The following is a 14,552-nucleotide window of genomic DNA, read 5'->3' on the forward strand; positions in this document are numbered from 1 at the left end:
CTTTTCCCCGCCTCTCCCGATAGCTTTGACTGCTAGCTTGAGTGCAGTTCTACAGATGATGAGAATTCTCAGAATCTTGGCCAAGTGGCTCAAATAATGGCAGGATATTTAGCAACAGAGAGCACCCACTGCCAAGTTTGATCATGTCCTCACCTCTTGTCTGTAAATGAGCACTGGGCTAGCTATCGAGTGTATTAAGCATAGCTAATCTACTCCTTCTTTCTCGGGAACACTGAGGTTGACTCCAGTGTCCTACTGCCATGCTAGCTAGGATGAAATGACTCAGCATAAGTCAAAAAAGAAACTTTTCCCATCAGTTCTACACATTTAAAGAAGCAACATCTTCCTGGCCATGATTCTGTAGGGGTGGCTCCTCTGGGCTGCAAGGGTCACCTGGTGGATAATATGAGTCTGGGGTGGGAAGGTCTCTCTCCTGACCTATTGTGCTGCTCCCCCAACCCTTAGCCTGCCATGTTTGCCTGGTCACAGTCCATATCAACGTGGGTGTCCACCTTGCCAATTGAAAATCCTGTCAGTGCGGGAACAGAGCCTTAATAGGTCTCATGATTAACAATAATTTACATTAATAATCTGCCTGCTAATTCCCACTGGACAGCTGATCCATTCCCTAGCTATCCTCATTGAAAATGGCTTGGGGTCTGGAACTGGGCAGAGAGCTGACACACCTGACAACGCCAAATTGTACACCCATCCGCACCTCCTTTCCCAACCCCAACCCATTTAAAAATCCCAGCCCTCATGTCACTACTGACCTACACCCCTCCCATCACCTATCTTTGGCATCAGCCATAAAGTGACGTGTCCATTGTGCATGTGCTCTTGGTAAAGAGGCAAGTAGTGTTACTATTAACCGAACCTGCAACAACCGAATGTTAGCACACATACTGTCACAACTGTTACTGGTGAGCTTCAAGTGCCTGGTTTGACATTGCTGATCCTTGTCAGTGTTGTAATATCCACTCATGTATATAATGAGATGCAGACAGGCAGTGATTGACACATAGGAAGACCAATGAGCACACAACACAGAACAACCAATCACCAGACAAGGCACCACCACTGTAAAGCCCACAGGGCATTAAGACTCCTGCTGTTTTCGGGACCCAGATACTGAGACAGTCAGAGTGAACAAGTCAGTGGACATTATTGCCATGTGGCTAGCTAGTAGGTCTGGTCGAACCAGTAAGAGGTCGTCAGTAGGATTAGTAGAGTGTCAACCCACAGCTGAACATGTACAGCAGTTCATAGTTAAATTCCGGTCTCGGGTCACTGTCTGTGTAGAGTTTGTACTGTCTCCCCGTGTCTGCGTGGATTTCCTCCGGATGCTCCGGATTCCTCCCACAACCCAAAGATTTACGGAGTAGGTTGATTGGCCATGCTAAATTGCCACATAGTGTCCAGGAATGTGAAGGTTAGATTACAGGGTTACAGGGGTAGGGTGGGATATGAATCAATGCAGACTCGATGGGCCGAATGGCTTCCTTCTGCACTGTAGGGATTCTATGATCCTGGAGTTGGCACATTGGGATCAGTTCACAAATGCGGAAGCAGGTGGAATTGTGCTAGTGCATCAGCCTGGGGGAAATTCTAGTCACAAAGTGTCCATCTTTGAAGTGATGTAGAGTGAGACAATTTCCTCATCGAGTCTCGTTCCTGTTGATTCTAGTGTCAGGTTGGGTCCTGACTGCAGATTGACGTTGCATTTGAATTATAACTGCAGAATTCGTGCAAAGTAATATGCTTTGACGTTGAGGCCAGTTATATTGTGAAGACACCTTCAGAATATTGGAGAAAGCAAAATACTGCAGCTGCTGGAATCTGAAACAAGAACAGAGGCTGCTGGAAAGAGCCAAAGGATTCAAAACATTAACTTTGTTTTCTCCCCTTACCGATGCTGCCAGACCTGCTGAGTTTTCCCAGCATCCTAGCACCATAGAATCATAGAAACTCGACAGTGCAGAAGGAGGCCATTCACCCCTCGAGTCAGCACTGAATCTCCGAAGGAGCACCCTACCTAGGCCCAATCCCCCACCCTATCCCCGTAACCCCACCTACCCTTTGGAAACTTAGGGGGGAATTTAGTGTGGCCACCTAATCATGTTTTTGTCCTTGTTTATTCTTGTTTCAGTATATTGGAAATTGGAATGTAATTGACCATTGGGTCTGAACGTGATATTCTTCTGAAACTGCCCTTTTCTCTAACATCCTCCTCAGGAATCTATCTCACAGTTACAGAGAAGGATCCCAGTCTATTCTGACAAATGAAAATCCTGTTAGATTCTAGTTTTGGTGATCCTTTCATGGCACAAAAAGGCCGTTATCTCTGGGGCTGTTCTTGTTTCCATATTTCCAGATGTCTATTGTAAGTCAGTTAATGGGATCTGCTGAACAATTTTGTGAAATGAGGAAACAAATAAACTTTGCGAAAAACTGTTTCTGGTATCTAGGAAACAATTTACCACTGTAAATGAATCAAAACGAACTTTACATATTAGACTATACTTGTGGATCAATCTTATCTAAATAAATGACATTGTACCTTCAATGTAAATATTGTCATCAAGTAGCTGTAGACTGACTTATGTCACAAAAATAAGTCAGTCAAATTTACACTTTTCGAATGAATTTGTATTAAAGGAATTAGTTTTAACAGTTGCAAATTCATCATTATGATCAAGATTGCCCATAAGAATGCAATAAAGGCATTTTTGAGATTAAAGAACTTTTTCATTAGGAAGTTATGGGCGCGATTCTCCCAAAAGGTAACAAAGTCCACTAGCGAGCACGTTTAGCTATGTGTTTCCCGGCGCTCGCAATGCCGAGAAACATGTGACTTTTCAATGCGTTGAATAAGGGGCCTGAATGGGGAATGCACGGCCGAGACCACACATAGCCCCGTTTTGTACAGTGGAGAGCTCCACTCGCTGGAATTGCCCATTTTAAAATGGCGTCCCAATCAACGAGGCCCTCAAAACGCTGTATGGGCAGGTCCCCGACCCCCCCCCCCCCTCCCTCACACACACACACACACACCCACACCCAGGATGAGCAATCTTGCCTCCGATTGAATGCATGCAAAAAATGGCAGCATGGCATCTTGGCAGTACCAACCTGGTACTGCCCATGCCAGCTGGATTCATATCGCAACGTCTCGCGAGATCACGTTGACTCTCAGGAGGCATTGCGTGCTGGATAGATCCTGGGAGGGAGTTTCCCGGCTTTCATTGGCCACACAGCACAGTGGCGAGCTGCTGCTCTAGCACAAGCTCTAGCCTTTGGAACACGCCCTCTATCTTGTAAGCTATCGCAAACATTTACACAGACAGCAGGCAGTAAAATTGGACCTGATTTTAACTCTGTGAAAAGGTTTTGAGTGGGTTAGCATCAGACCGTATTAGCAACTAATCATGTTTTTGGCCTGATCTTATCATGTTCATTTAGTCTGTGTTTCAAATTTGGGATACAATTTAAAACACAACAGTACAGCTAAGTGTGAAATTTTGCCATGAACCGTCAGTCTCAATAGAGGATTCAGGAATAGTCATGCACCAGGGACACAATTCTCGAGCGTTGTGCTCGAGTGAGAGCACAACACAGCTGGAGAGTCCCGGGAGAGTCAGCCCGGAGGCTTCCCAGCAGCCTCTGCCCCATGCGGGATTCACCCAAGTCCCACGAGGCATTGTTATCCAGACTCATCCCAAAAGGGGCAGAATCAAATGGCGCTCCCTGAAGTAGGTCTTAAACCTATTTAAGGCCTACCTATCTGGGATATGCCAGCCCTCCTCAATTCACTAGCCTCCCCAGGGAGGATGCAGCCTGGCGTCAATCAATACTGGTCCACAAGAATGTGGACCAGGCGGAACGGCACCCGGGGGTCGCCCAGGCCATTGGATCCATCGGGGTGATCAGGGAAAGTGCAGCGTTGCCATTTGTCCCTCCCCCTGGAAGGTGGGCACATTAGCACTGCCCAGCTGGCACCTTGGCACTGTCACCCTGGCACTGCCAAGGTGCCAGGTGGCACTGCCAAGCTAGCAGCAGCACTGCCCGAGTCTAGGATGGCAGTGCAAGGGTGCCTGAGTGCCAGGGTGATACTGCCAAGGATCAGCATCCAAGGGGGCCATGCCTATGAAAGGCAGGTGGGAGGAGTTGAAGGGTGAGGATGTGCAGAGCAGGTAAGTAGGGGCCTTCGGAAGATTAGGGGGATGATGAGTGGGGGTCCTGGAAGGGGGTCTACTGCAAGGGGGTTTAGTTCGACCTGTAGATGGGGGCCCCCAAAAGACCCCATAGCGAGTGGCCTCACTTAGGGGTTATGGGGTAGTGCCCATGTGTGTGGGGAGCCGAGGAGGTGAGTATCCATCTTTTCTCACAGGTAAATAATTGCAGGGGGGCTGGCCTTGCCAACCCAGTGCTCGGCGAGGGGTGTTAGGGACCCTCGACTGGGGATGGGGGACCCTCAGCTGGGGTTGGGGGATCCTCCTCAGGGGTGGGCCACCATGGGAGGGGGGAGACACTCGGAGAGCAACTGGGGGCAACCATACGCGGCACCACCATGCCAACATCTGGATCGTGTGTACCCATTCCGGGGGCAAATCCTGTTCCTGTCCGTCTGCCCCACCAACCACCCATAACCCCACAGACTGCCGAGGCCTCCGGCCATATGGCTGAAGGCTATTGCCAATATGGAATTGGAAATCGTGGTTAAGTGAGCACTTCAAACATCCCAAGTGGATTCCCAAGGGTGGGTGGGCCGTGTAGCATTTGGGAGTCATTGCCTAGCATCCCAATCAGACCGTGATGCCTGGACACTGTGCCTGAACACTGCGGGAGGCAACACCACACACGCAGCAGCCAACATCCGAACACCCAGGCAATGGAACACAGCTCCGGGGACATGCCCAGGCCGGAGAATGGGTGCGTGCCATGGGGAAGGGAGGATGGGTTGCCTGGAGAGATGAGCCAAAGGTTCGGAGGTCGGTGCGCATTGCGGAGTGTCAGAAGCATCATATTAGTTGTGCACAAAGATGTTTACTGTGTTTTACAATCTCTCACCCTCCCGATGGCAGAGAGGTGACAGGCATAAGATTCCTCGTGACCTTCAAAGTACAGGCCCTGGACGTTAAGAGGGTGGCCAAGGACAGAGCAGTCACCAATGTGGAGGTCAGCACATGCAGCAGAGATGAGGATCCACCTGGTCCCACCCGGATGGATTGTCACACGTGAGTAGTTATTGCCATACAAACTGACCCATCCTTCTCACTGACCATGTGTTCATTCTCCCACAGGTCCTCCAGCCGATGGCGCCAGCCCATCCAGGGTGGCCCCCTCCCCTACCTCCCATGAGACCACTTCGGAGGAGAGCTCTGAGGATGCCACAATCGGCGCGTCACAGCAGTCATCTCCACCAGCTCAGAGACATGTACCTCAGTGGGACATGTTAGTGGACAGGCTTCTGGGGTACAATCTGGTGAGCACCACACAATTGCTGATGCACATCAGGTCGAGTCAGGAACACCCAGGAGATCAGAGGTCTGCTGGATCCCAGGACACAGCTGGGTCCCAGTCAGATGCTGAACCTCTGGAACAGGCTTAATCGGAACTGATGGGGATGCTAGGAAGCGGCTGGAACATCCAGAGGGCGCTGTGAGCAGCACTCCAGCAGATCCATATCCGCTTGGAGGAGTCCCAGAGGCTGTCGCAGGCAATGCATGGCACAAAGACAAAACTGTTAGGGTGGCGACCGCAGTGGAGAGCCTGGTGCACAAAGTCAGCAGCATGAATGAAGGTGTCAAAGGCATCGCACAGGCCATGGCTCAGGGCCTCAGTAGACTGTCCAACCCGATGGTAGACGTGACTCAGTACCAGGCTGACCTTGATGAGGTGCTGTGGGACATGTTACTCTGTCAGATGGCAATGGCCGAGGCTCTGCGGTGCTTGTCCCAGTCGAAGGTGGGCATTGCCAAGTCACTGCAGGGCATGGCCCAATCACTGAGGAGCATCGCTGAGGGTGTCGACACCATTGTGCGGCATTGAGGAGCCGTCAGGGCTGGCAAAGCCAGGTGATGCAGGGGCAGCCGGGGCTCAAACCAGCTGCCCCTCCATCTGGAGGCGAATCCCAGGGCCCTATGTGCACCTAACCGGGAGGTGGGGGCGCTGGGTGGCAACCCGGACCCATCCTATTGACTGGCGACCGTGGCCGCCAGTCCCTCGTGTTCCACTCCTCTGATGAGTTTAATACCCTTATTTAAACATTCTGGACATGGACCGAATTCTCCGGCCGTTCGGATTCCCGCTGACACCGCACCCCCGCCCATTGTTTTCCCGGAAATCCCACTGACCAGCAATGGGAAGAGAGAATCTTCCGCCAGTGAACGGTGCGCCGCTGAGAAACACGTGGCTGGAGAATCCCACCCATAGTCAATGCTGGCGTCTCCTGATCTGTCAGCATTCTACCTTTCATAGAGGTGCTTATGTTCCTCTGATAGTCAGAGTCACAATCTGAACTATCTTTTATTCAGCAATGATGTGCCTGCACATTTGCAGCGGTATTAATAAACTAGGAGTAAGCCAGAATGGCCAGTGTCTGCTTGGAAAATATCACTGATCACACATTTTTCAACCTATCTACTTGAACCTACCTGCCCCAGGTATACTTAAATAGTTCCACAAATGCCTCATAATATGTGCTTCTTGCTTATAAGAACTAAATATGCAACCCTGTAACCTCTCTCTCCCTCTGATTAAATAATGTTCCAACTTGGATTTAATGAACCTTGGAACAGTTCAGCATGTGGATCTCAGCTAGGTGGCAACATTTTTGTTTATACGGTAGCAGCAACTTCAGGAAAAGTACTGAGCTATAATTGATCCTTTATTGTAAAGTTGTGTCCCATTGTATAATCTTGCACAAGTTCCTCCCTGCACCTCATCAATTAACAGCTGTGCCTTTTGGTATCGAAACCCCATATTCTAGCATTCAATTCACAAACCTCTCCACTTCCATCACCTATTTCTCTCTTTAAAACCAATCAATTTGACCGAGCTTTTTGGTCACCCAGCTTATCTCTTCTATAAAACTGGCCAGTGGCTGCTGCAGGACTTTGGCAGGCAGGGGCAGCCTCGAGGCCTGCCTGGAAAGCTGACTCTCCCAGTCTGCCAGCAAGAGGCCACCTCCAGTTATAGTGGCTCCTGCCATTTTCAGGGGATCTTAACAAACCATTAATTAGTTTAATCAGCTGCCCACCAAGTACAGGTGGATGTAGCCCTGTCGGTCCCCTCCCTGCCCCCATCCCACCTCAGGGAAAGGGGCCCTGGTGTGAGAGGGAGTTGCAGGAACTGTCACACAGACCGGCAGCACTATTTTAAGCACCCCTTCATCTCCCTTCTCAGTTTCAACTAAAAAACCTTGTTGTTATACGGGTTACTTCAAGTGGAAAGAATTGTAAGTAATGTACATTTACTGGAAAATGTTTAAAAGGTTTAGATGCCTTTCACATAATTGAAACTAAATGCCTGACAAACCAAATCAATAATTACATTACCTTAGCATGCTCTGATTTATGAGGGTGTGAGCGATAGCATTGGCAAACAGTTTTTATTGCAGCCCTCGGATTATGTTGTCACGCAAAGCTTTAATTTATTATTCCCAATTCACAGTTCAGAACTGAAGGGAAGGAGGTTGACCCAGGAAACATGATAATTTTTAAAAGGAAAAAACTGTTTCATTTTTATTTCAGGGAAAAGGTAAACTACGACACTTCTTAAAGATATGTCAGAAAAACAGCAAATATACTTTTTTCACATCCTGCCATTTATGAAAGTGTTTTAATGTCACAGCAGTAGAGATTTACAAAGTATAATGAATGCTCGAGGGCAGACTATTCATTCCGAACACATTAGACGAATCATTAGAGTCCAGGTTAAAAATATAGATAAAGGCCAAGGGTTTCCGCTTTGGGCGTAACAGGTGATTTGATTGCAAATTGCATTCAAATTCGCACTAGCTTTGAGAAATGTTTCTTTTCCTTCGTGTTTCTGCTCAAATTTATTTGCATATTGCTGAGCATTAAATTTGCCAGGAACCAGCACAAATGGAATGCAATTTGTTCAAAAGGCATCTGGACACATACATGGATAGGATGGGTATGGAAGGATACAGCACTGGGATGTGCTGAGGGTTTTGGCTAAGAGCGGTATCATGGCCAGTACAGGTTTGGAAGGCTGAAAGGCCTGTTCCTGTGCTGTATTATTTTTTGTTCTTTTTAAAAAAAAATTGCTTTAAAAACATCCCTTAATATTCCTGCAGCAACTTTATTAATAGAGCTGAAGATGGGTTTATCCCAGAAAAATAAGAATATTATTCACAATGTCTAACAATGACTAACCTGACCTTAAACAACTAAAAAATAACTTTAAAATTATACTAGTTGCTTTGATTTACAGCAGCCAGTTTCTTAGGGTGGAATTCTCTATTTTTGAGATAAAGTGCAGTGGCAGGAGGCTCCAGCGGCACCTTTCTCGCTGGTCAGTATCCCGGCGCTGCTCTCCAGGATGGCACCTTCTTGGCTGAGTGTGTGCGGAGTGGAGTAGCTCCAGCTTGTCAGGATCTCCAGTGCCAATCACGATGGCAGCGAATCCGATGCTGTCGTGAGTTGGAATTGAACTAGTTCTATGTGATGTGAGTGCTCGCCCATCAGTATTTCCTGAATGGCTCCGGGAACGATGCCATCATCGGGAACATGGAACACCTTCCGTTCAGTTCCTCCGTCAGCACTTAAGGGGGTCACCCGCTTTGTGGTGGTCTGCTGTGCCCTCCACAACCTGGCACAGCAGTGGGGCAACATACTGGAGGCGGAGGAGGATGGAACGTGCGGCATTGCCAGAGGAGGAGCCAGCCCAGGAGGGACTGGAGGATGCGCCCAGGAAGGACTGCGAGAGCAGCTGGAGGATGGAAGGCATACGGCGGCAAGGGTCCGGCATGCCCGGAGGACCAGGAAGGCCCTCACCCCGCCCGTTTCTCAAAGGCATGGCTTCATCCGTCACCTCACTCTCCCCCCCCCCTTCCCACCCACTGCATGCCCCTATGCCCATCCTCCCCCACCCAATCTGCCTCACCCCCCCCCCCCCGACTATTCCCCTACTCATAACCCACCTTCTTCCTCCGCCACTCGCTCTGTTCCAGCCTCCCAGGGTCTATGTTACATCACTCCAAGGTGATAAGCCTGTGTTGGCACTGTTATATTACACAATTGTAATATGTCGTTACTCTTTGCTTTACTCCCAGAATGGTCTGATGGTTAGATTTCAATGAAACCACCAATCTTCAATTTAAAGCAAATAACATTTAATAAATAACTAATGAGTTTGTTCACTGTACAGAACTATAACTGATGATAAAGTAAATAAGAAGAAGTATTAACTATGTTTAACTACACGTGCCAATTAAGCTATATCTCTCTAACACTCTGCTATCTAGTCACTCCTGGTTCGAAGAGCGGGAGGATCTTCCAGGTTCTGTTTATATACCTGAATCTAGTGCTGCCATCTAGTGGTTGTCTGACACTATGATGCAGTTGTTAACCCTTCATATACCATCAGATATACAGATCACCATAGGCACTATCAGCGTGTCAATGTACAAGGCAAGAGGGTAATGACAACCCACTGTGAGCTGAGCTCTGGTGCTCCTCAATCTATGTCATATTCTGACTCCTGTCTGTCTGCTGAGCGTGCGCTCACACCCATCGCCTGCACCTAGTATGCCTTGGGGAAGGGGGTCCAGATCTAGGATAACTCTGCCCGTGGGGCTGGGGCCAAGGGAAGGCGGAGAGCAACTGGGGGAGGGGGGTGCAGGCCGGCTCGCAGTATGGAATAACGTGGCAGATGATTCACATGTCTCAGGTTTAACATGTTTAACAGTATACGGTCGTGTGCCAACTGTCTCAAGCTACTGATCGTGCCACCCCCTCCCACCCAGTGTCTTCTCAGTGATCCCGTATCTGCTTAACCCTCCAGGCTCTGCCGCTACATCCAGGTGTGTCCCCAGGATGTACAAAAGGGGTGGAGGAGTGCTGCTGTCCTTGGCCTTTGATGCCCCTGGTGGGCGCCAGAGCATCCCGGATGAATTGCCGGTGGCACACACCTCGCCGTGCCATGATGTTCCACTCGCTGAGCCTGAGATGTGCCGTTGTCAGGAAGGCCTTCCGTGCTCCTTCCTCCCAATTGGTGCCTGTAGGGGCCTGGGGGTTACCTTGGGACATAGGGGCAGCTGGATGCCCCTGCATCAATTGGCTGTGCCAGGCCTGGCAGCTCCCCATTGTCCGCAGCATGGTTTTGATGCCCTCTGTGACCGTGCTGCGCTCTGCAGTGCCTCGCTAATGTCCACCTGCATCTGGGACATGGTCTGAACGACTGCGACATGCTCTGCAGCGCCTTGGCAACGCCCATCTGAGACTCAACATGTCCCAAAGCACGTCGACAAGTTCTCCATGAGACTGGGACATGCGCCAGAGCACCTCAGCAATGCCCACCTGAGACTGGAACATGTCCGCAATGCCTCGGCAAAGTCCACCTGTGTCGCCCAGCGACTGGGACATACTGTCGAGGCGCTCTGCCATGGCCGTCACTGACTGAGCAATGCCTTAGACATCACCACTCATGGTGTTGACGTTGTGCTCTAGGCTCTCCACTGCGGTCGCCATCCTAGCATCGTTGGCCTCGGTGCCACACATTGCCAGCTCAATCTCCTGCTCCTGTAGTCTTTTGGACTCCTTCAATCAGTTATGGAGCCGCTGGAGTGTCGCTGACAGACTCCTCTGAATTTCATGGCCACACCCTAGCGTCTGCATCAGCTCCGGGATAGTCTGGTCCAGAGATTCGACATCGGACTGGGACCCAGCTGGGTCCTAGGATCCTGTAGACCCCTGACTGAGGTCCCGCCTGGATGTTGCTGCCTCTACCCGATGTGCATCAGCAATTATGTGGAGCTCATCAGATTGTGCCCCAAAAACCTGCTCACTAGTTTTGCTGACCAAGGTGAGTGTCTCTGCGTTGGTGGAAGGTGTAGATGACAATCCATGACACATCGATGGTGGCATTCTTGGAGCTCTCCTCCGAGGTGTTCTCTTGGATTGGATTGGATTTGTTTATTGTCACATGTACCGAGGTACAGTGAAAAGTATTTTTCTGCAAGCAGCTCAACAGATCATTCAGTACATGGGAAGAAAAGGGAATTAAACAGAATTCAAGAAAATACATGAGAATACATAATAGGGCAACACAATATATACAATGTACTACATAAGCATTGGCATCGGATGAAGCATACAGGGTGTAGTGTTAATGAGGTCAGTCCATAAGAGGGTCATTTAGGAGTCTGGTGACAGTGGGGAAGAAGCTGTTTTTGAGTCTGTTCGTCCGTGTTCTCAGACTGCCTCTTGGGAGGCAGGCTGAGGGGCCACCCCGGATGGGCCGGCACCATCGGCTGGGAGAATGGACATGTGTTCAGTGGGAGAGAAGAATCATTATATTGGCATCTACAACTCACGTGTGGCAGGTCATCTCGGTGGATGGTGGATATCCACCTCTGGAGCGCATGCCAACCTCAGTGTCAGTGACACACCTGAGCTCAGCCACCCCTGCAACCTCGAAGGCCTGTTTCTCATAGGGGTGAGGACTCTGATGTTCAGCACCTCATTGCCCCTCTGGGCCCTCTCCCATCTGTTGTGGGCCAACTTCACCTGTGGGGACATAAAGGGGCTTCTAGCATCATGGTGAGCTATGGCGGATGGCAGGCGTGGGCATCCCTGCTGGAGATGGTGTGGTGTGTTGGTGGGTGCCCGGGTGTGCTGGGGCACAGGTTCAGTATTATGCTGGGGGGGGGGGAGGGGAGTGCAAACTGCAGGCTCATGGGGGTGTGCCGCCAGGTTGGCAGGCAGAACTGGTGCCAGGGGGCCGATTCCAATTCACCGTGCGGCCTGTTGGAGATTGTTGAGCTTCTTGCGGAACTGGATGGTGCTCCTCCTGGTGACACACCCCGCGCTGATAGCCGTTGTCACTGCCTCCCAGGCCCCACTGGCTGCCCTATGGCTGACCCTCTAACGCCCTCGGGGGAATATGATATCCCATCTGGATCCACCGCGTCTAAAAGTTTGACCAGGTCGACATCTCTGAATTGCCCAGTGGCATGGCTGCGTGCTGTCTGGGTTTGCTCTGCGGGATCAGTTTAAGTGCTGCTCCCCCTCGTTAGTCGGGACCTGCCGGGCGTGGTCCCGGTGAATCAGCCAGCGGGCAGTCATTTCCGACGTGAAGCCCGTGGGGCATGATTACCGGCCCTAATTGATGTTAGATACCAGTGGCGGTCTCACCAGGTCGGCCGTCGGGAAGCACCCGGCAATTCCTGCTTAATACCGCACTTAGAAACTTTTCCATGAGTTTGCGCCCTGTGTATTTCCTGGAACAACACTGACAGGTGCAATACTCCAAAAGGGTGCAGTTGTATTTCTAGTCTAATGTATCACTGATCACAGAATCAGTCAGATTGCACAATATTTTTCAATTATTTAATGGGAGACATACATTCATTTTACTGGTCAGACACCAATGACTATTTTTGACTGTATCTTGGACATAAATAATACATTGATGGGGGAATGTTTCATGTTTTAACAGCTCTTCCTCAAAATATGGATGGGAGAATAAAGACAATTGAAGGTTCATTTCGTTATGAGTTACAGTTATTGAGTGTTTTATGCATTATGCTGTAACCAGATAAGAGAAGAATAATTTGCATTACAACAGTCATTATATTTGTGCTGTTGTCTGTTGATACAGATTACTGGATAAATAAACAAAGAAAGCTAACCAACTGTTTGCGGCAGAAATTTAATGTGAAGTAAAATCGCCATTCTTCTAAAGATTTTAATTACTATCGGAGGTGTATTATTCAGCACATTGCCACTAATGATTTGAGGATGGTCTGTGATGGTTACAATATGCCTACCTGTTCAATGAGTACTCTAACTAAATTACACCTTCCAGGAGAGGATTAAATCCTCTCAAATAGCAATAGGGTGAAGTCCCCATAATCCCAGATGACCAAAGGCTGCTTTCCCTTTTGAGGGGGGAGAGCTGGCTGTTGTGATTTAACCTGAAGATCACCACACCTGAGGCGAGGGGCAAGGATGAGAAGGCGAGATCTTCTCAAGCACTCGACAGAGTAAATGCAGAGAAACATACAATGAAAGAACCGTGTTATTTTTTTCTTCTATCGCTATAAATGATATGCATAGATATTATGAGGACTAGAATGGTGGTAACTTGTTTTGCTTTTCTCTCAAGAATGGTCAGATTTCCACTTCCAGCAAACTCTTTGGTCTGGATTCTCCGTCGGCAGGATCCTCCATTTTGCCGGCAGGGCACACACACCCGCGGATTTCCTGACGGCGTTGGGGGGCCCACAATGGGACACCCCATTGGCCGTCTACCAGGATCATGTTCCCACATGAAGATCACCAACAGCCTGTCTTGGTCCCCCCATGCCGACCCTATAGTTAAGAAAACCCCCCAACGACTCTACTTTCTCAGAAGACTGAGGAAATACCTGGCTGCTGGCGGGGGAGCCCTGCACTAGAAAACTGCTGCGCTGGGACGGAGGATCACACTCTTTGTTTCTCTCTGCTTTTTATTCCCACATGAAGACCAGAGGATCAGATGGTGGAGTGCTCTCAGAAGATGAGATCATCAGGCCATGCAAGAAACAAAGCAATAATCATGTATTTCAGATAATTCTCCCCATTTCCTGGTGCCCATCTAAATGGTGGACTTGGTGACAGTTTGAGACCAGGTTACTGACTAAAACAGAAAATACTGGACAATCTCAACAGGTCGAACAGCATCTATGGAGAGAGAAGGGAGCTAGCGTTTAAAGTCTGGATGGATCTCTGTTGAAGCTGGAGAGAGCTGAAGAGAGAACGTTACTGACTAATCCTGTTGAATAAAGCATGAGACATAACACTGAGAAGAAGGTTGAGAGATATTTTTTAAAAAACAACAAGCACAGCAAATACATACTCGTGATTTATTTCAAACAATGACGAGACAGAGTATAGGAATGAGATAGAGAATCTGGTGAACTGGTGCGACGACAATATTCTCTCCCTCAATGTCAACAAAACAAAGGGGATTATCATCGACTTCAGGAAGCGTAGTGGAGAACATGCCCCTGTCTACATCAATGGGAACGAAGTAGAAAGGGTCGAGAGCTTCAAGTTTTTAGGTGTACAGATCACCAACAGCCTGTCTTAGTCCCCCCATGCCGACCCTATAGTTAAGAAAGCCCCTCAAAGACTCTACTTTCTCAGAAGACTGAGGAAATTTGGCATGTCAGCTACGACCCTCACCAACTTCTAAAGATGCACCATAGTAAGCATTCTTTCTGGTTGTATCACAGCTTGGTAATGAGCCTGCTCTACCCAAGACCACAGGAAACTACAAAAGGTCATGAATGTAGCCCAGTCCATCATGCAAACCAGCCT

The 14,552-nt window shown here is 49.1% G+C and overlaps 1 long non-coding RNA gene across 1 annotated transcript in view; it reads left to right on the top strand.

The window, feature by feature from the left end:
- LOC119969516 overlaps positions 1–13,882 on the top strand; it is a 46,624-nt gene extending 32,742 nt beyond the window's left edge. The window contains exon 5 of the long non-coding RNA XR_005461389.1: positions 13,357–13,882. This is a non-coding gene — a long non-coding RNA (uncharacterized LOC119969516). The remainder of the gene's footprint in view (positions 1–13,356) is intronic.
- Positions 13,883–14,552: the final 670 nt, after the last annotated feature.

This window comes from Scyliorhinus canicula, chromosome 7, assembly GCF_902713615.1.
Source record: "Scyliorhinus canicula chromosome 7, sScyCan1.1, whole genome shotgun sequence".
Classification (NCBI taxonomy): domain Eukaryota; kingdom Metazoa; phylum Chordata; class Chondrichthyes; order Carcharhiniformes; family Scyliorhinidae; genus Scyliorhinus; species Scyliorhinus canicula.